Below are 20838 nucleotides of genomic sequence, written 5' to 3' on the forward strand. Positions count from 1 at the left end.
CAGAATCTCCTCTGAACCAAATCTGAATAACTCATATTTACATATTTCATGTTTCTGATTATAATACTTAATGTAGTTATTTCATTTGATCTTTTGGAATTAAATGTAGCAAATACTTATACCCATTTTTACAGATCAGGAAACTGAAATTCAGAGTTCAAATATTTATCTAAAGTCATATAGCCAATAAGAGGCAGAGCCAACATTCAAAACTAACTTCTAACTTTCAAGTGGAATTAGAAAGAAGCAGTATTTGGGAGAAAGCATTAAACTCCCTTTCTCCTCTTTAAGATGTGTTGTAGTTGTAGCCATGAAATTAGGAAGCTAAAGTTTAATCAGTGTTTCACCTGAGTCTCATTACTTTATGATCATACCTTCTGTTTTCTTGTGTAATGTGCTCTTGTCTTGGGGACTGGGACAGATCTAGATATGCATAAATGAATAAATGAAAAAGCACTTATTAGATAAATTATAGACAATTAGGTAGTGCAGTGAGTCAGAGCAGTCTGGAGGGTTTGCATTCAAATATTTCCTTAGTCACTTATTATCTATGTGACCTTGAGCAAGTCACTGGCAACCTTGTTCAGCTTCTATTTTCTCATCTGTAAAATTATAATAGCACTGATCTCATAGGATTTTATAAGAATCCAATGAGACGAATCCAATGAGACAATACATGTACAGAATATTGCCGACCTTAAAATGTTCCTATCATTATAATTATTAAACCTTACAACATGCCAAATATAATATTAAAGTTCAAGGCAAAAGCAAAATCAGTCTCTAATTCAGAGAGTTTATATTCAAAATAGGGGAGACAATACACTTAGGGGAATGGTGCATAAGCATCAGAGCTTTGATGTGAAGGCTTCCAGACTAGTGAGGTGTCTGAAATAGTAAATAAAATAGAGTAATTGACACATTCAATGTTTCTACTATTTCAGTATAGTAGGCTAGATAAGTTAGACCCCATTCAAGACAATAGAGCCCTAGAGTAAAAGTTCTGGAGATAAAATCTCTAGTTTCAGTGAGCTCTGTTTGTTGAGAAGATGAGGCATAGAAAGAAGGAAGGAAATAGAAGGTAATAAGCACCCCGTCTTCAATGCAATTCTTGATAGATGTTGTACTGTTATTATCCTTATTTTCCAGTTAAAAATCTGAGACAAACATATGACATAGTCAAACAGCTACTAAATGCTGTCATATTTGAATTCAGGTGTTCCTTTGCCTGTCACTGTTCAATGTATTTGATTATTTGAATGTATTGAGTATCTATGTGGTATTTTGTTATATATATTCGAAATTGTACAAGTGTATCTGTATTTGTATACCCATGAGAATACATGTATGTTTGCCTTGTAGTCATGGTAGTTAAATGAGTGCATAAAGTGAGCCCATACATGAACATAACTATCTGTGGCTTGATATCTGTGTCAATATGAATGAGGCAGAATATGTGTAAATGTAAGCAAAAAGATAAATTAAAAGAAGGGAAGAAAATAAAGGATAAAAAGGAAAAAAGGGAGAGAAAGGAAACAAACTGTATATTTGTGTGTGTGTGTGTGTAGATATGTATTTATATGGATGTGTAATTTATCTGTGTTGTGTCTATTTTTTCTAATATTTCTTAACTGTTTCATGTAGACCTCAGTCCCTTCTCTTACCTTCCCATCCCAAAACTATGCCTACCTCTAATTCCATATGAAAGTGGGACTTTCTAGGGAATATGTTTACATTTTTTCTTCCCCACTCTCCCCCCCCCCCCCAGCTTTTTAACAGCCTTCTTTTTAATCTTTTCTTCACTACTTACTTATTTAATTAACTTACTTATTGCTTTTTTCCTAGCAACATCTGAAGGAGGCAGTACTCATTGGTTTAGAAGCAATCTGACAGCCAATAAAATGTCAACTCAGAGATTATTCTTTAAATTTACCATATAATATATATATATACTGTATTATATAAACATTGTATAGATATACTTTAAGTGTGGAAGACCAAGATACGTTTACATGTTCAAATTTACACCTATTCTAAGCAATGTGACATGTGAAAGTGTGCAATTGCTAGTGAAGCACACATATATGTAGAATAGACAATATGTGTCTCTCTATATACATATTTGTTATGAATATGTATACAAATATATATATATGGATTGTTTATATGTGATTATATGATGCAAATGCATTCATATATTCATATATGTCTAAATATGTGTATCTATCCATTCATCTATTGTTGGTCTTCAGTCATTTCCAACTCCTTTTAGACCCCATTTGGAGTTTTCTTGGCAGATATTGGAGTAGCTCCTACTCCAGCTCATTTTGCAGATGAGGAAACCAAGGCAAACAGGATGAAAGGACAGGCCCAGGCTCACACAGCTACTAAGTGTCTGAGGCCAAATTTGACTCAGGAAAATGAGTCTTCCTGATTCCAGACCTAGGGCTCTATCAACTTCCCCACCTGCACCATTAGCTGCCCTATATCCATCTGTCCATCCATCCATCCAATCCTCCATTCATCTCTCCCTCCTTCCCTCCATCCATGTATTTATAGAAAAAAAAAACTGACAACAATCAAACCTGGATAAAACAATACTCATGGAATTGGTTAATTGAAAATTCTGGATACCCAAAAACTAACCCCAAATTTCTATTTGTTTCAGTCTTTGTAACTGGTAAGTTTTTAAAGATCTTTAAAGGCTATTTTCCGTCATTAATCATATTAATGAATATGATTAGCCTTTTTCCCTCCAATACAGCTCACCTAAGCCACTATTTTAAATAATAATTCTCACTGTCCTCAACTGTTTGTGTGGAAGCAGAAGCTATAAGATACTGGACTAAATATATCTGAAAGTTTTAATGTTGCTTGGGAAAGTATGTATGGGATATTGAGTTGTGAGGGATGGGGATGATGCTGAAGAATTAACTTCCTAATTTTGAATGTATTTTCTCATTCTTATCATTTTCTCCTAAAAGTGTATTATAGTAGTAAGTAAATAAATACATCTCATTTCACTGAGGGTCCTAATGACTTGGGTTGATTTATTTCTAGTATAAGCACACTGAAAAGCATGAAGAGTGAGCTAACATGGTTTTCTAGAGTTAAATTAAAACTGTGATGTTTAATCTTTAATAATTCAATTGTTGATTCTTGCATTTGAAAATTTTGGATTGTATTAATAATATTAGCTTGGATTTCTCCCCACTCCTGCCCTATTTTAATAATAGGATCCATACATAACATTTGGTCAGTGAAGAACAGACATTTAACCACACCTTGACCCCTGGAGCCAGTAATTGCCAAACCTAAATATACTGTCACTGACTGGACACACACAATGTATCAAACAAGAGCAACTCACATCTATTTGTTGGAAAAATTTGACTGATGTGCCTTCAACCTCTCATCAGACCGCTGTGACCTCAATTTTTTGAGAAATAAAGTCAAAATCCATTCTTATCTTCTGAGATGCAAGACTTATTTATGTGTCAGCCTTCCCCCTCGATTGTCCTTAGCCTTTGGGAAGTCGTCTAAAAACACAATCACACAGTGAAGACCTTCAGTCCATACCGGTTTTTAAACATGTTCCTTAAATCTCTCCTAAGACTTTCCAATTAGTTTGTGAAAGTTACATTGCTTCACTTATCTGGCTAGTATAAGTCCTGGGAGGAGAGAAAGGGGGACAGGTAGTGTTCTAGTAATAAGCTTTCACTATACTTGCCATCAAAGTAGAAGCCAAGGAAAAAGGAAAGAATGAACATAAAAATTGGAGCACTGGATTGAGATGTCTTATTACCTCTGACAATGATACCAAAGAATGTTTTAACAGAGCATATGAGCTTAGGAGATGGTCCAACTTTCCATTTCACAGATGAGAAAATTGAGGCATGGAGTAGTGAAGTAAGATCCCATAGCTAGTTAGAGGGAAAATTGTTGTCCTTGATTTCATCCTCAAAGGTCAGGGATGTTTCCCAAGTTTCCATGAATGAATGAATGAATGAATGAATAAGCATTTACTATCTCTATTCATCATGGATCTTTAATAAACCATTCATCATAGTTATTCATCCATGAATTTATCCAAACTTTTCTTGAACCTATTCATAATCTGTGCCTCCAAATACCCCTCTCAAATCATCTAAATAATAGATATTCAAATTCTCCACCCTCCTCTAATACTTCCACTGCAAAAGTAAGTATGTGATGATCCCTGTTAGCATCTGAGGGTGTCTGGCAACCAAAGGGAAGCTGAGAGGTAATAGAAGATAGCCAGAAAGATGGGAGAAATAGATGAAGCCCTCAGAGTCCTATGAACTGTTTTGTAGGCATCAAGGTTTGCTTACACAGCAAACACAAGCACACCAATCTCCCATTCCAGGCTTAAAAATATAGACTTTTTTTTTTTAACTCCTAACATAATGAATGAGCTTAAATATTAGAAACTTGAAATTATTAAGTAAATCATTGCACCTGCAAAGCTTCTATTTGCATAACATTAATTCATGATGGCAGCTAAAACAAATTCATCACATTCACTATATTAGAGGCTGATTTATATAGGAATTGAGAAAAAAATCATGGGCTTAAAATTATGTTGACATGATGTACGTGTTCAGTGGTGAAAGGTTTTTGTTGTTTTTTTTTAAATCATCTAAACAACTGAATTATGGGGAAAAGGAAAAAGGTTTGAGGGGGAGGAAGAAGGAAAAGAGGAAGGGGGCGGCAAAGAAATGGCATCTTCAAAAATGAGTAATGCTATTGCTTCACGCGCATGTACTCACACACACTCCAGTTATTAATGTCAAGTATGCCAAAGATACGCTGGAAAATCATTACCATTCATAGCCACTAACAGCCATTAAATTTCAATCAATTCAACTTAACACAAGTGTACTTCAGCGGCCCTTACAGTTCCTTATAAATGTGGCTCAAAAGTCGGCCTGACTTATTGCATTGTCCACCACACAAAGAGGCATTGCTAAGGATCTCTCTGAAAAGGGACTATCTTGGGTCTTCTGAACGGATGCTCTTTTAACATCCCAGTCATCAACAGATCTTTCTTTTCTGAGGGAGCTGAGAGAGGGCCCTAATAGCACCCTCCAGGTCAACATCAACGGAGGAAAATATGCCTTTTTTTTTTTTTTAGCTGAAATCCTTCCTTTTGTGCTTTTGAGGTGGGGAGGTGGGAGGGCTAAAAAGTGGGTGTCTTCTGGAAGAAACTTAATAACTTGTCCCTTAAAGAGAAAGTTTCAGACTCAATCAAAAGTTCCCTATTGCCCCACAGCTGCAGCTCACCCAACCCACTTGAAATTTGTCATTTAATATGCTTCCTTTAATCTCTTTGAAAACTTACATTTAATTCCCTTCTCAGTGAAGGGGCCTTGGGGCAGGTCCATTAGAAAGGAGGAAAGACTAGAAGAATACAGCCCAACGGCAGGCAGCAATTGCCTGGGTTAGAAAACCCGCCTTTTCAAAAGTTAATAGTCTTGCAGCCTGGTTTCTTACAGATACTCTTCCAGCCTGGGATGTAGCTGAGTTATGATTTTTTTTCCCCCTTAGAGGCCGGGATTCCAGGCTGAATGGGTCTCAGAATCCCGCTTACACATAGTTTCACAACACCAAGGTAACAAAGACAAGTTAGACTGAATAGATTTTGATCTGGTTGTCTATTCTTTAGTTTCCATGAAACAGGTTTGAGCCATTCCTGCAACTTGCTGAAGGTTGCTGGTGGGCAGCCTATTCTGAAAGCTGCAACAATGCGCGTATTGTTTAGTATACTGTAAAAACAATCTGGGTGTGCAAGTCCCCGTATAACAAGAGGGGAACTCGATGTGTTGCAAATTATGAGGAATGTTGGCACCGGGAGGCTTTACGTCCTTGCTATTAACCCACGGGCTCACCGGCATTTGAGTCGGACGATTAAGTAATTAAATGTTCTATGGAAGGCAATCGATGGTGGAGAAATCTCTTTAGCACATGTTCTCCCTTGACTTTCTCTTCCTAGCTCTCTCAAATCTCAAGACTTCTGTAGGGTGCCTCCCAGAAGCTGAAACGGAAAACCAAGTGGGGGTTGGGAAGGGGGTGTGTGTAGAAAAAAAGGAGACAGCAATGCACTAAGTATATACAATAGAATTGCACTCCAGACTCAAGCACAATGCCTCCAGCATCAAAAGAGCAAGAGTTCAACTGATTTCATAAAGGTAAATTGCTCTAAACACAGGGATGTCAGCAAAACTTAATCACGCCAGGAGCTTTGCTTAATTACAGGTTTTAAAGCACAGTTTAGAGAAAAGGAGATACTTAAATGTGTCACCTGGAAAGGTCCAGACACTCAAACTATTTGTAAGTTAGAGGAACACAAATATTTGTAACTCCCTCGCCCTCCCTTCCCTCGCCCCGGTCAAAAAAAAAAAAAAAAAACCCTACCAGACCCTCTGTAGCAGCACAGAACCTATCAATCCTGTGGGAATTTGGGGGGAGGGAGGGAAGAGAACGAACCAAACATATTTACATAGTAAATACAAACTAGTAGGCAGTAATCATTGAGATCTGTCTTTAATTACCAACCTGTAAAAAAAAGTTTCATTTCAGCAGGAGGTGTTATCTCTTAAAGCAGTTTCTCCAGCTACCATCACCAAGATAACCACGTTTAACCCTTTCCAAGTCAACTGAGTACTCATTCAAAGGAACTCAAACTCTCCCTACCCTTCTCCTCACTCATCCCCAACAAAATTGAAGTGGGCCTACTATAAGAACTACTGTAACAACTGTAATAACACAATACTCTCCCTCTCTCCCTCTACACATATACATACATATACATACATACATACACACACAGGGGAGGTAAGGGGCCCTCTGAAGAAAAATGGGGGAAAAATCAATCTAGTGCTAATGAATAAAAAGTTCTTTTTATTCCACTGTTGTTTTTGGTTCATTAAATTTTCCACAGATTTACAGAGAAGAAAACGTGATCAATAAACCTTGACAAAAGTGAACGTGTGAAAAAGGCTAGAGAATGGAACAGGAAGATAAAAGTGATATCCCGATCAGAGATTTCAGAGGCAGATGACCAGAGCTCTGGACTGCTGAATAATCTGAATAGACCATCATTTCTTTGCAGCCTTTCACATTCTTTTGCCTGACTGTTGAAACTCTTCATTCAATACAATAGTAAATGCACTAAAACTTTTTTTCTTATGCTAATGGTGAAATCGGGTACTCAGAGTTAAAACACACTTCCCAGTAACTTGTTTTCTTTAAGGAAAAAAAAAAACACCCCATAATACATTAACTTATTCAAATTAAAACAAAATGTCAAAAATGGCTTGCAAAAGTATTTGTTCACTCTCCAAAAATTATCTTCCCTCTCCTTCCTCCCCAAGACAGATTTTTTTTTAATGTGAGAGTATTTTGCAATATTTCATGATGGTTTTGTATAAGAAAGAACACTAGGAAAAAGTATTTCTTTATTTGCAATTTTCTAAGTTCTAAATATAGTAATTGGAAATACTATTTACGCCACTTTACCAAATTTAATATATATGTTCTTAAAGAGAGCACCTACTATCACTTTTCAAAGACAAGATCCAATGACCACTTTAAATATTCTCAGTATACTACATGCTTTTTAAAAAATCTATATATTTTGCATCAAATCACTTTTTCTTTATTCCCCAGAGCTAAGCAAATCTGTTGAAACAATTAAAATTTTTTTCCATTCAAATTTACATAATATTTTTCTCAGCAGTGTCTGCATGTTCTCCATGCTCTAATCATTGTTCTAAATGTATGCATTCATGATTTTTTTGGCCTAGATATTTTTTAGAATCTGAAAATATTATTTCTCTAGTTGGAAAATTTCCACATTACATATATGTATATTATGTCTACAATAAACAATCAAAAGGAAAAAACAAACAAATTCCTACAAAACCCAAGGATCCTCCTATAGCTTGTTTCCTAAGAGCTGTGGATCAATCCCCAGGGCAGTAGTCTGAGTGTGCCCCACTCAGACTGTTTATGTAGTAGTATAGTAATTTGAACTAAAGTTGCTTTTATTTTTAACAAGTAGAAAATCCATCAACATGCTATGCTTCTTTCACAAAAATTCTTTTGCTCCATTTCCTTAAAGTGCAACACAGATGCATAAATGTACTACCTAAGCACAAACTTTTGCCCAGGAAAACCCAGGTATTGCCATTTCTTGCTAAATAAAATTTCAAGGCTATGGTTTTGAGCATTAACAAGCCAGATGGATATGTTCAAGTTGCACTTAAAAAGTATGTATTATAACTTTTAAGACCCATTTAAAGAGAATCTCTTGTGTCCATTGAATGGAGATTTTCCTGGGAAGAAACACTGGAAAGGTATTTATTAGGCAAATATCCAGTTTTGTCTGCTTGCCCATTGAATCCACTGGTTTCACTAATCCAGCATTGGGTGACTTCACTGTGTACAGGGCACTTGTGGGAATACAAAAAGCATGAAGTATTTGTGTATCTTTCAGTCTGCAGTGCAAACAACCCAGCTACAGTACCCAAGACACCAACTATCTGAAGAGCCAATCAATAAGCAACTACCAACAGACCCTTCATGTTCACTCAATCCATTGGACCCTGAAAAGGATTCTCTTTCCCAAAATGGGACTAAAGGACATATAAGTAAATGGGGTGGCATTCCAGTGAAAAAGAAAATCTACTTTGGAATGAAACTTCTCCCAACTTCATGCATAGTTTGGATAAACCAAACATTGCACTCTGAGAGCATGTTCAGGTTCAGTGTAATCCAAAAAAAGGAAGGCTAAAATGGCCTTGGACTAAAAAGATCATTTTTCAAGTCTCAACCACATCAGCTGGATTTTTAGTATCAAATTTATCCTTCACATGAAAAATAAACTACAAGTTCCAAAATTCAGGATTGAGAAGCACAGACATGTCTAAACTAAATTCACTTAAAATTTTTTTTAGAAGCTTCAGGATAATTGCTTTTAAATTCTTCCTCTGGAAGAAGAAATTATAATTTCTTGTTTGAAATCATTTCCCACTGACCTACTTTGAAAAAAAGACCATCTTTTAAGTGATGTATTCCATGAGTACAGGAGTAACCTACAACCTGATTATTTCAAAGCTAAATTTGTTGATTGCTCCTCGTAAGCATGTGAAATGGGTAGAGGTAAAACACCACTTACTTAGGAATAATCTCTTTGGCAGGAATACATGTCACAACAGACAAGGCATGAATCATGACCCCAAGAGAACATCATGCTTTAAAAAAATTGTACTGAATTACTAGATAACTTTCTGAAAATTTCCTCTTTTTCACTGAGAAAATAATTCCCCCTCCCTCTCAAATCTGTTCTTAAAATTCTCCAAATGGATAACATTTGGAAATCATGTGTGGTATCTGGATGAAATTAAAACTCTGAAGATAGCATTACACACACACACACACACACACACACACACAGAGAGAGAGAGAGAGAGAGAGAGAGAGAGAGAGAGAGAGAGAGTCCTATTGATCTATGCAAATTGATAAAGGAAAGAAGAGAAAGACAGAGAAAGAAATTGGTAAAGAAATAAAGAGGTGGGGAAAATTTTTGTATGGTTTAGAATAATTTATCCAATCATTCAGTATTTCGAAACCTTAAGATCCATACTCTCAAAACTATAGTGTAGTTTCACCTAAACACAAGTCGCCAGTCCTTCCTCTGGCTATATAATACATTTTCCCCAAATGGAATAATTACAGAGCTACCAACCCTGCCTACAGAGGGATTCTGTCCACAGTCAAAATGGATAGAGTAAAAGGAAACCCCCAGCAAAGCTAAGTAAATTAGTGCTAGTAAAGGAGGGGTGGGGGAGGAAGAAGAAGAAAACCTTTTTATGTTAGGTAGCTAGAACAAACAGATCAAATCAGTGAGACTTATGACAAATCAGCCTATTCCACTGCCTTTCACTGCTGTATATTTTGGATTTCACGGTTTATTTACTTTACTTTTTTGGCACCAAGCCCCCAGAGCATGCCAATACAATATTTGTTTAAACACTATTTTATGCAGCGAGCGAGGGAAACGTTTACTTTCAAATTCTTGCACACCCCCAAGAGCCTCATCGGCAAACAGTATATGAACGTTTTACAACTGTTCCCTTTATCAGAAGCTGTCAGGATTAAAACTTCACAAACTCAACAGGGGAAGGGGGGGGGGTCTCTTACACAGTGCTGAGCGTAGGTTTTTCAATATCCTTTAGCAGTATGTATATACACTAGGTAAAGTAGGGAGGGGGAAGGAAATGGGTGCGAGTACAAATATATGCCATATTTAGGTCAATTGTATAGACATGATTTCTGGGAGCCTTAGAGACTATCTGAATGCACATTCTCCACTTTTCCAGCTAGTGTTCGTTTCTATGAAAAGAGAAAAAAAAAATCTTTCCTAAACCTAGGGTTCTAAGAACACTGACTGGGGTTTCAGCACTATCTGCACCTCTAGAGGTAGAGAGGTAGGGTTAAGAAAGTAAGGGGATTCGTCCTAATCTCTTTCGCTGTAAAGTCAGGTTTCCTAGGAAATGACAGCAATTACTCGAAGAAAAAAAAAGGCGCCCAGTTAGGCTGGCTTTCCTCGCATTTCTTCTCTTCCCACCCTTTCCCCCCCTTCCTCTTCCTCCCCCTTTCTTCCCCTCCCCATACATAACCCCGCTCTACAACGCCCCCCCCAAACCACACACACACACACACACACACACACACACACACACACACACACACACTTTCCTCTCCTCACAATTGTCTTAAAGCCACAAGGTCCAGGGAAAACTCAATTCTCTAAATCCTTAATAGGATTGGCGCCCAGCTCTCTCCAAGACTCTCCCCATCACACAGAGATCAAGTTGCAGTAGTGGATTTTTCAAATTCCTCAGCAAATATACTTGTTGAAAGACTGCCCCTCCCGGGGGTGGGAAAGGTGGAAGGGGAATGGGGGCAAAAGGGAAGAAAGTGTGGATGGATGGGGGGGTGAGGGGAGCCAGAACAGGATAGTAGGGAATGGGACTGAGTGGCCAGGTTCCTACGGGATTCCTTTGGGAACGAAAAGCAGTCTTAAAGAGAAAGAAAGCAAGGAAAACTGCAGGGAGAAGGAGGGGAAGGTCCGAGGGCTGGAAGTTTCTGCGAAAAGTCTATACACAAGTCTCATGCTCCAGATCTTCCAAACCACCTCCGCCTCATAAGTTCCAAGTTTCTCGGCCCCTCTTTTCTCTCCCCCTCCCCCGCCTCCCGCGACTTCATCACCTTAGAAAGTAAGGGGGAGGAGAAGAGAGAGAGATTTCCCCAAACCTCCAATCCCACCTCCTTCTCCGGGACAAAAACCTCACACGGACATAGCAATGCTTGTGGTTTAAACGGCTGAGGGCTTGAACTGGGGGTGTCTTCCAAAGGGAGTAAAGGAATAGGACTAGTGATAAATGAAAGCTTCCCCGCCCCGTTTTTCTAATCTCTCAGAAGAGGGGTAAAACAATTGGGGAAGGGGGAAGAAAACCGGCCCGCAAGGAAGAGGGATACAGACCACCCCGTCATCACTTCGTCCGAGAATTTCAACTCCTTGTTCCCCCTTCCATTTTTCAACTCTCAGCCGCCCAGCGTAACCTTAGCCCTAAACACGCCGGAACCTCAAAGAGCACGCAACAAAGTTCCCCCCACACACACACCTCCCCAAGCAATCTCTAGTCCCTTCCTGCCCGTTCCCCCTCCCTCTCTACTCCGGTCCCCTACTGCCCTATACCTGCAGGAGCGCAGCGAGTGAGGACTCAGAGGGCCGGGGCCGTCTACCCCGAGAACCCTTTGGGGAAATGCAGCATCCCTTCCATGCGCTCTTCTGCTCCGCCTCGCCCGGACACAGCCGGGGAAACAGAATAAAAGGCTCCTTTTTTTTTTTCTTTTCTTTTCTTTTTTTCTTTAAAGAAAGAAAAAAGGCAAATGTAACTTTACCAAGGAAGAGAAAAGTTTGCTCTATAATGCAGGTGTCTGTTCTGGCGTAGGGCTGCAGCTCCTGCCCCCCATCCCAACTTTGCTGTGCGATCCGAGGCAGGCTGGCTGGCTGGGTGGCTAGAGGGCGGGGGTAGCACTGGGGCGGGGGGCGGGGGACGGGGGAGGAGGGAACCGGGGAGGGGGCGGGCGTGGAAGATCCTACTGTCTTTCCTTCGCCTTCTCGCAGAGGCTGCCGCGCTACTCCTGCCCTCTTCTCCCTCCTCCTCTTCCTTCTCCTTCTTACTCCCTCCTCCTCCTCTTCTTCCTCCTCCCTCCTCCTCCTTTTCCTCGTCTTCCTCCTCCTCTTTCTCCTCCTCCTCCTCTTCTAACCACCCCCCTCGCCTCTCCGAAATCTCATTGATGGGAGGTTTTTTTTTTTTTCCTTTCTTTTTTTTAAGTCTGCTGCTGTTGCTGGCTCATTCCTGTACTTCTGCTATCCATCATCTACATCTAAGATAAAGACCGCTCTCTCTCTCTCTCTTTCACACACACACACACACACACACATCATGCGCGCATACAACAACACTTCCTCGCACAGACATACACTGGCTGAAGTTTAGGAGGCCCAGCAGAGCCGGGATGGGAGGTGGAGGAGGAGCGGAGAAGTAAAGAAGCCTTTTCTTCCAAGCACAGAAAAAAAAAAATAAAGAGAATGGTGTAACACAGAGGAAAAGTTAAAAAAAAATAAATAAACGAAGGAAAGAAAGAAAGAAAAAGGAAAGAGAAAAGAAAGCAAGAAGGAAGGAAGAAAAGAAAAAGGGTTCTCTCATTTTTTTTAAATGAGGGGGGTGGGGTGTTGTAGCTAACTCAAGTCAGATGATCTCCAGAGCAGAAATCCACCAACTGATCTGTTTTCAATCTAATCCTTCTCCTTCTACTTCTCCTCCTCCCCTCACCCCCACTCCCCAGTTGCACCATTTGCTATTCCAGATGGGCCCGACTCATTTTTTTTTTTTTTAATACATCGGAATGGAGAAGTAGAAATGGACAACACTGGGTCATGTAACCCCCTCCCAACCTTTGCTAAGTTTCTGATTTCCTGAGAGCCTTAGGGAGGGGACACTAGAAGGAAGATACAGGTGCTTGGAAGTTTGTTTTATTCTCACCTTTAGGGGTGAGAGTCTCTAAATTTTCTCTTCTCCCCTCCCCCATTTACCAGCTTCCTCTATCAGTATCTTTGACATATTGTCATCTGAAATCTGTTGTGAAGAGAAATCCTTCAAGATTTTGTTTTGTGTCTTTTTTTAAGATAGTATACTCTAGTTCCAGTTATGTCAAGCAGATGGAAATAATCAGAAAACAACAACAGAGGAAAAACAGAAAAGAAAAATCTGATTGATTAATATTTTTTAAATGGCAGTGGGAAGCAAGCAGGAAAAGAAGGGGACATTTTCAATCAAACTTTGTAATTTGACGTTCTATTGAATCCCCATTACACCCAATTTTTAGTTTGATTTTTAAAAAACAGATTGCAAATACTCAGCTTGGAAATTCAGGTCATAAAACTGCCTAAAAGTTTGTGCAACTGTGAAGAATTCTCATTTCCATCCAGGTATGCCACCAACCTTTTCCATGGCCTCTCATGCTTGTCTTTTCTAATTTCATGAAGTTGAGTTTATCAGTGACTTCAAAAATAGCGGCAGAAAAAAAACTGGTCCAGAGAAATAAAACCTATTATTTCCTTACTTCTGGAAAACCTTTTCAGAATGTGTTGGTTGGTGGCTTTCTATTTTTTCTTCTAGTCTTTTTTTCTACAGTTGTATGTTGTTTTAAATTATAAGTACAATAAAGCCTGACAAATTCAGCTTTCTCAACTATAAATGTGCCCTTCATATACACTTTTAAAAATGATCCAATTGTTTTTTGTAAGTAGATTTCTACATGTTTCATTTCATTTCTTCTCTCTTTCTCTGTTTCTGTCTCTCTATCTCTGTGTCTGTCGTTCAACCATTTTATTTAAAAAGGAAAACATTTTTAATGACTCCAACTCACAAGAACACAAGAAGAGGGAAATAATAGGCTTCCCTGAGCCTAAGATAAAATGTGTTGTAAATTTTTAGAATGATTAGATACTAAATATGTTTTCCTTAAACACACAATTCAGTTCTGGACCTTGCTAGAACAAAACCAGAAATATTTTGTTGGTTCTTCTTGGTGTGTGTGTGTGTGTGTGTGTGTGTGTGTGTGTGTGTGTGTGTACTGAATAAAGGTAATGTATTTATTAAGAAGAAAACATATTTTGAGAAATAGCTTTTAAAAATACATATGAACAAACTCACCACTTTCCAGTGTATTTATTCAAATTCCTTCTGAGCTTTCAGAATACAGACTCCAAGGAGTCAGAAAAAGTAAACTAGAACCTTCATTCTATGACCCATTCTTTTTTCAGTGACCTGTTTCGTACTTATTCATACACATCTTCCTCTTTGTTGGAATATTACTGAGATAGACTGATTGTTCCAATTACTTTCCCCATTTGCTTTCTTTACTTAGTTTTTTGTGAAGACATTAAAAAAACCCACCATTTGGGATTGATACCAGTTTTTCTCCTATACTTAGTGAAGTTCAACTCCTAATGGAATATTGCCACCTCATATAACTTTTCCTAAAATGGAAAAGTGTTTCCTCTTGGGATTAGGCTATTAGTAAAAAGTTAATGTTAAGAGTTTAAAGGTTTGATATTGAAAAGTATGTAAAGTTTTGGATGGGTCAAATCACAGCATAAAGGAAGAAAAACTCATGTAAGAGAAAAAAAATCTAAGTTCTGTTTTTAGCTCAATCCACCTTCAGTTCAAATTCCATGTTTGATCTTTGACAAATATTTTCACCTTTCCCTGCCTCTGTTTTCTTCTCTATAAAACTAAGATAATATCTTCCCTACAAAATTATAAGGATAAAATGAGATGTATGTGAAAGTGAAACAGTTTGAATACTCTATAAACTGTTATACAAGCATAAATGGGTTTTATATATGTAACAAAAATCACAGGTTTGCTTAATGCCTTGGGCTTATTACAAATTCAGGCCAATATCTTCTTTCCCTTTTTGTAGATTTCATATTTAGAACTGATTGCCCTGAGTCACTGAAAAATCTTGTCATCAAGGAAAGATTACATTAAATTGCATTGATAACACTAGTCAATATGCATAAAGCATCCTATTGGTTCAAAAAGCTTTATCAAAAGTCCTTAGTTAAAAAAAAAAACAAAAAAAAACTTGTAAGCATTTTTTAGAAACTGACGACTCCTTCTCCCTTGGCTTCCAGACCTGATCCTTTTCTTCATTCTCTGAGCTCCAAGACCATGCCTATGGAGCACTGAGTTATCCTCAGTAGAGAATTTAGACACTTGAGAATTTAGACCTATTGTCTATCCCAATACATATATCTAGACTACTTTTTCTGACCAAAAAATAAGTTTGGATATTGTTGAAGGTATTTCACTAACAAAGACTGAAAAAAGAAGTAAAGGATTATTGATGAAAATTATTGCCTATTACAACAGATGCATTCAATGCATTGATTTGCTGAACTGCTCTTTCTTTGCTTTTTTGTAAAAATCTGTTACATGGGTTGGCTCAATAAGTAGGCAAATGGATAAGAATATATTCAGAAATATACATATATATATAATATGCATTATATATACATATATATAAAATCAAAATGCACCAATTTAAAAAATTAAAAGAAAAAGGTATTTAGTAATTGATCCTCAGTTACTCAGAAATTTCTATTAACCAGAACATGCCATTCCCAAGCGTTAATCAAGATTTGAGTCATAACCATTTTCCTTTTTGTAAACAGCTGCACCTTTCATCTCAGGATCAAAAAGCACTTTTGTGAACAATAGGCTCGTTTCTCACCTTTCTCTGTTGAGCTTTCTCAAACCAGCATGGAACAAGGTGTTCCAGCATGGAACTGAAGTTTGAAGGAAAGAAGTAGTTTCAGCCAGTTCTCCAGCAAGCCTGACAATCCTACCAGGAAGGTAGTTAGTTGAGGTGGGAGTGGGGTTGGAGAGGAACTATCAACATCATTCCCATTACAGGGATAGAGAAGCCAAGGTGCTTGAATGTGAGGTGACCAAAATAAATAACATTTTGAAACTTTCTGTGTATATAACAACAAATGATCAGTCTTTTATTTTTCTCCTGAATTGACAATTTGAATACACTTAGCAAATCAGCTAGCTGTTTTGGTTTCATGTACCACCAACCTTAGTATCACTTTGGCATTAACTAAATGGCAGAAATGAATTGGGTTGGATATTAAAAGCAAAGCAATACAATAATCTGACCTTTAAAATCATAGACAGCCTGCCTAAATGAAGTCCCTGCATTTTCAAATGAGCTGAAAGGCAGACAGCTAGCCAGACACCATTTTATTTACACTGGTCTACATAATGCTGGAGTAACCAGTTGAAAAATGAAATTCAACGAAATAGCTACTTGGTATCATGAAGAAGACTTAAGTTGTTTTTACTGGATTTTGTTTTTGGTCTTGGGTTTATTTTGTTGTTGTTTTGTAACTAAATTCACTATTGCATACGTATACTGTGAGTCTGTAGCTTTGCTTAACTGTTTTTGCTGGTTATAAGGGATGGAGATAGACTAATGTAAAAACAAAAAAAAAATCCATAAAAATGCAACAAATAAATAAACGGTCATTTGAAATAAAGTTAATTCAATTAAAAGGCCTTTGAACTCACAGAATCATAGATCTAGAGGACATTTTAGAGGTCACTTAGTCAAGTCACTCATTTTTGAAAGAAAGAAATAAAGGCTAGGAGAAAGTGACCTACACAAGATTACAAAGGTAGCTAGTGGCAGAATCAAGATTGTAAGGTAAATAATACTGGCTATCAGCCTAATGCCCTTTCCACTACACCATGTTACATAGTCCTGAACCAAGAAGGGAAAGAAGAAATATAGAAAGATTCTCTCTCCACTCTTAAGGAATTTATACCCCACTTAGGATCCACACGTGTAGTTGAAGAAACAATTAGTGAGTATAAGCTGGCTACTGGGGTATTGCCGAGGACAGAGAAGGGAATTATGTACAGGTAAAAGTCATATTTATTTAAAGTGTAATAAGCAAATATAATCCAACCAGATATTAGAAGTCTTTGAATTAATTTCAATCTAACAGTGTCATATATTTTATAAGAGTCGCATGCACAGAGCAATTAGACCAGGAAGGGTCAGTCTGAAGAGTAGATTAGTGACTGCAAATGGTCCACTGTTATGGTGGGATTTTAGTAGTGCCAAGAATTATTATGCTCTCCCCACACCCACACTCACACAAAGTCTTCCCAAATGTCTGGCTGATGTCTGAAATTCCATAGAGTCTTTCTTTTGGCTTTAGGCTTCTTCTTCTATTAAAATGTAAATACCCTTGGGAAGGGTACAACATTAAACTTTATCTTCATGAAAAAACTTATCATTATTAATGAGTCTATCAGATCCTTTTCTGGTAACTGATTTTGATGGGAAACCAGATAGAGGAGTATGAAGACATAGAGAAGAGGGACTGGGACAAGAAGTGAAGAATATATATAACTTAAGAACCTCGAAAAACATGGCTGGAGGCACCAAAGATAAACTTTGCATGCTTATAGACTTCTCTTTGCAGTTTGAATCTCTACTCTGTCACTCATGGCAACCTACATGGAGAAGTCCTACATGGCTTCTGCAGGGTTTGAACACTGACTTTCCCACTAAAGAAGCCACCAGCAACATGCTTTGAATGTAGTAATAGAATATATAGACAAAGCTTGAGAAAGGCATGCTTAGAACAATAGGATAATGCTTGTTTGAATCTAAATCTCCCCCTTTTCATCCTCATTCACTTAGAGACTTTTCAATCAAGCAACAAATATTTATTAAGCCTCTACTATGCTGCAGACACCAAGCTACAAAGTAGGAAAACAGAAATGAAAATTCTTGCTTTCAAGGATCTTGTCCAAACAGATTACATTTTCTTAGCCAAATGAAAAGGGGAATATCCATTCGCATATAATCTCAACTTCACACTTAAGAGATTATGTGTCTGTCTGCCTTATCTGCCTTTCTCTCTCTCTTTATCTGTTACACTTTTCATTGCAGGTTGTATTCAGTGTCCACATCAGCAAACAGTCAGTACCTAGTGATAAAACTGTCCAAAGTTTCATATCAGTGCTTCATATTGTATCTATTTACCGTAAGGGTAGATCCCAGCATCAAAGAGGAATGTATATCTGGGCAAGTTCAAAAGATTATTTTCTGTTCTTTGGCTTTGTTATAAACTGTCTGTCTTGAACATCCCTTCTTCCATTCTCTCCAACTTCATTCCTTTTAGCAATTAAATAGGTAGTAATGGAAAAGGAATCATTATGTTTCCTCAGTTTGACTCCTACTGGTGGAATGGAGAACAAGGGTCAAAGTTGCCAAGAAGAAAATTTAGTCTTGGTGTCAGGAAAAACTTCCAATCAGAACCATCCAAAAGTAGAATGGGTCGCTTCAGAAGGTCACAGATTCTCTCCTTTATTGGAGGTTTTCAAAATAATATCAAATATATTATAGTGGGGAATTCCTTTCATTAGTGTGTGGTATGGAGGTTCCTTTTTGTTTTGAAATCCTATGGATGTATTGGCTTAGCTTTGTTTTATGTTTTCCAGGATCATGTAATTAAATATAACAAGTTACAAAATATTTTATTTGCCTCATCTGAAGTTTCTAAGGCAAATCAACATAAAATTTCAAAATTTCTCATTTTTCTACCATTCCTTTTTCATTTAAGTATTGTCAAATATGTTTTAGGGTAATATAAATGTGTATGTCTATATTACATGCATATATGTACAATTTATTAATATACTTGCACATGGCATTATGAGGTAGGAGAAATAACCTTCATCACTGACTGGTTTCTTTGATTCTCAGATGGTTCTCCAAGACTTTCCATTATAGTCCGGTTGTCACCTTCATCAGTAGAAGGAATTCCTACACCAGGAGAGCCATTTATAGCAACTAAACAAATTACAACTCCTTCATATATATATATATATATATATAATATACATACATACATACATACATATATAATATATTTATATCAATGCTTAATGAATCTAAAATTTCATTTGTAAAGATAATCCTCCCACTCATACAAATCTCAACTATTCTATGCCTTAGTTTATGATGCTCATGCATTGTTATCACAGAAAAACTTCACCTAGGGTTATGAGCCTCTTTGTATTTATTGTTGGTTCTCCATTATCAATTGTACATGTATTTACTAGATTCTTACTTTAAATTGGTTTAGTTTAGAATGACTTGACTGACCTCATTGTTATAGCACTAGAACACATAGGAAAATATTTCCTTACCATGATGAGTCATTAAGTACAGGACTTTGTTGAGGATGTTGTTTACCTTCTGTTTTAGAAGAGGACCAATGACATCAGGAGGATGATATCTTGACTTGCAAATGAACTGAATTTAAGTGAGGCAGAGCTGTGCAAAGTCATAAGCATCACTTCCTCCTCCTAGTCATGGGAAACTAGTGACAAGTCAGGACAATTGCAGATGGCCCCAGATGCAGGAGATCTTGACCTTTTTAAGCTAAAGTATTTTTCAAGTCTCAGTTTATCTGAAGCAATACCCATTTAGCAATTGAAAGTTAAATAAGAATTGAGGCAAAAGATGGCTTAATTTGACTTCACAAAAGAATCAGTCTGGGAAGGAAAGATGGAGATGTATAGAGAGAACTCTAAAGAAGACTTATGAGACTTAATAATGGGAAGAGTAGGTATCCTTGCTTTACTCTTGTATTTTTTTGAGAAAGGGTCGAGTATCTCCGCATTGCATGTGATACTGCTTTCAGTTTTGATACTTTTTATAATATTAAGAAAAAGATCTCTCTACACCTACACTTTGTAATGTTTTTAAGTGTAAATAAGAGATACACTTTGTCATAGAGGTTTTTGGTCTGTGTCTATTAAGATAATCATGCAGTTTTGAATATTTTTGTTTTTATTATGATTACTCATACTGATTTTTTTCCAATTGAGAATCATCCTTGAATCCCTGGTATAAATCCACCTTGGTCATGATAAATTGTTTTTTGGATGAATCACTATAGTCTGCTTAATATATTTTTAAAATTTTTTTAATTTTTTAATTTTTAAAATTTTGAATCAATATTCATCTGTTATTTAGATTTCTTCTGTGCCTTATTCAATCCTGGTTTAGATATTAGGAGTATATTTATCTCAAAAATGAATCTGGTAAAGTGCTTTCCTCTTCAATTTTTGAGAATTGTTTTTGTATTATTGATATCAATTCTTCTTTAAAAGCTTGATAGAATTCTCCCATGAATTCATAAGGACCACAGGTTTTTGTATCTTTATAGCTAGTTTATCTTTTCTTTTCTTGAGACTGGATTATTTAATATCTCTAATTCATGTTCGGTTAGTTTGAGTAATCCTCTACTTCTTTTGTGCTCTGAGTTTTGTTAGCCTGCAATTGTTTATAGCAGGTCTAATAATTTTTTTATTCCTTTTTGTTTTGTTGTGACTTTATCTTGTTCATTTTTGCCCTCTTCTTTTAAATCAGACTAGATAAAATTTTTATCAACTTTATTAGTCTTTTTAGTTGTTTCTAGTTTTATCATTTCTTTATTTTAGCTTACCTGTTTCTCTTCTGTTTTAATATCTCCCCTTTTGTGCTTTTTTTTTGTTTTTATTTGTTACTTCCTAATTTTTAAAATTCAAATTCAATTCACTAATTATCTCTCTTTTCTATTTTATTAATTTATTCTTGTAAGGG

General features: G+C 37.0%; 1 protein-coding gene across 3 annotated transcripts in view; it reads right to left on the reverse strand.

Annotated features, from left to right (window-relative positions):
• The window catches only part of GLI2 (GLI family zinc finger 2), a 400515-nt gene extending 388381 nt beyond the window's left edge, over positions 1-12134 (reverse strand). For 2 of the 3 annotated variants that reach the window (XM_031959942.1, XM_031959940.1), the window contains exon 1: positions 11786-12134. The gene's annotated coding sequence lies outside the window, so the exon portion shown is untranslated. The remainder of the gene's footprint in view (positions 1-11785) is intronic. The other variant, XM_031959941.1, reaches the window with a different exon arrangement.
• Between the last annotated feature and the right edge of the window lie 8704 nt (positions 12135-20838).

This window comes from Sarcophilus harrisii, chromosome 3 (genome assembly GCF_902635505.1).
Source record: "Sarcophilus harrisii chromosome 3, mSarHar1.11, whole genome shotgun sequence".
Lineage (NCBI taxonomy): Eukaryota > Metazoa > Chordata > Mammalia > Dasyuromorphia > Dasyuridae > Sarcophilus > Sarcophilus harrisii.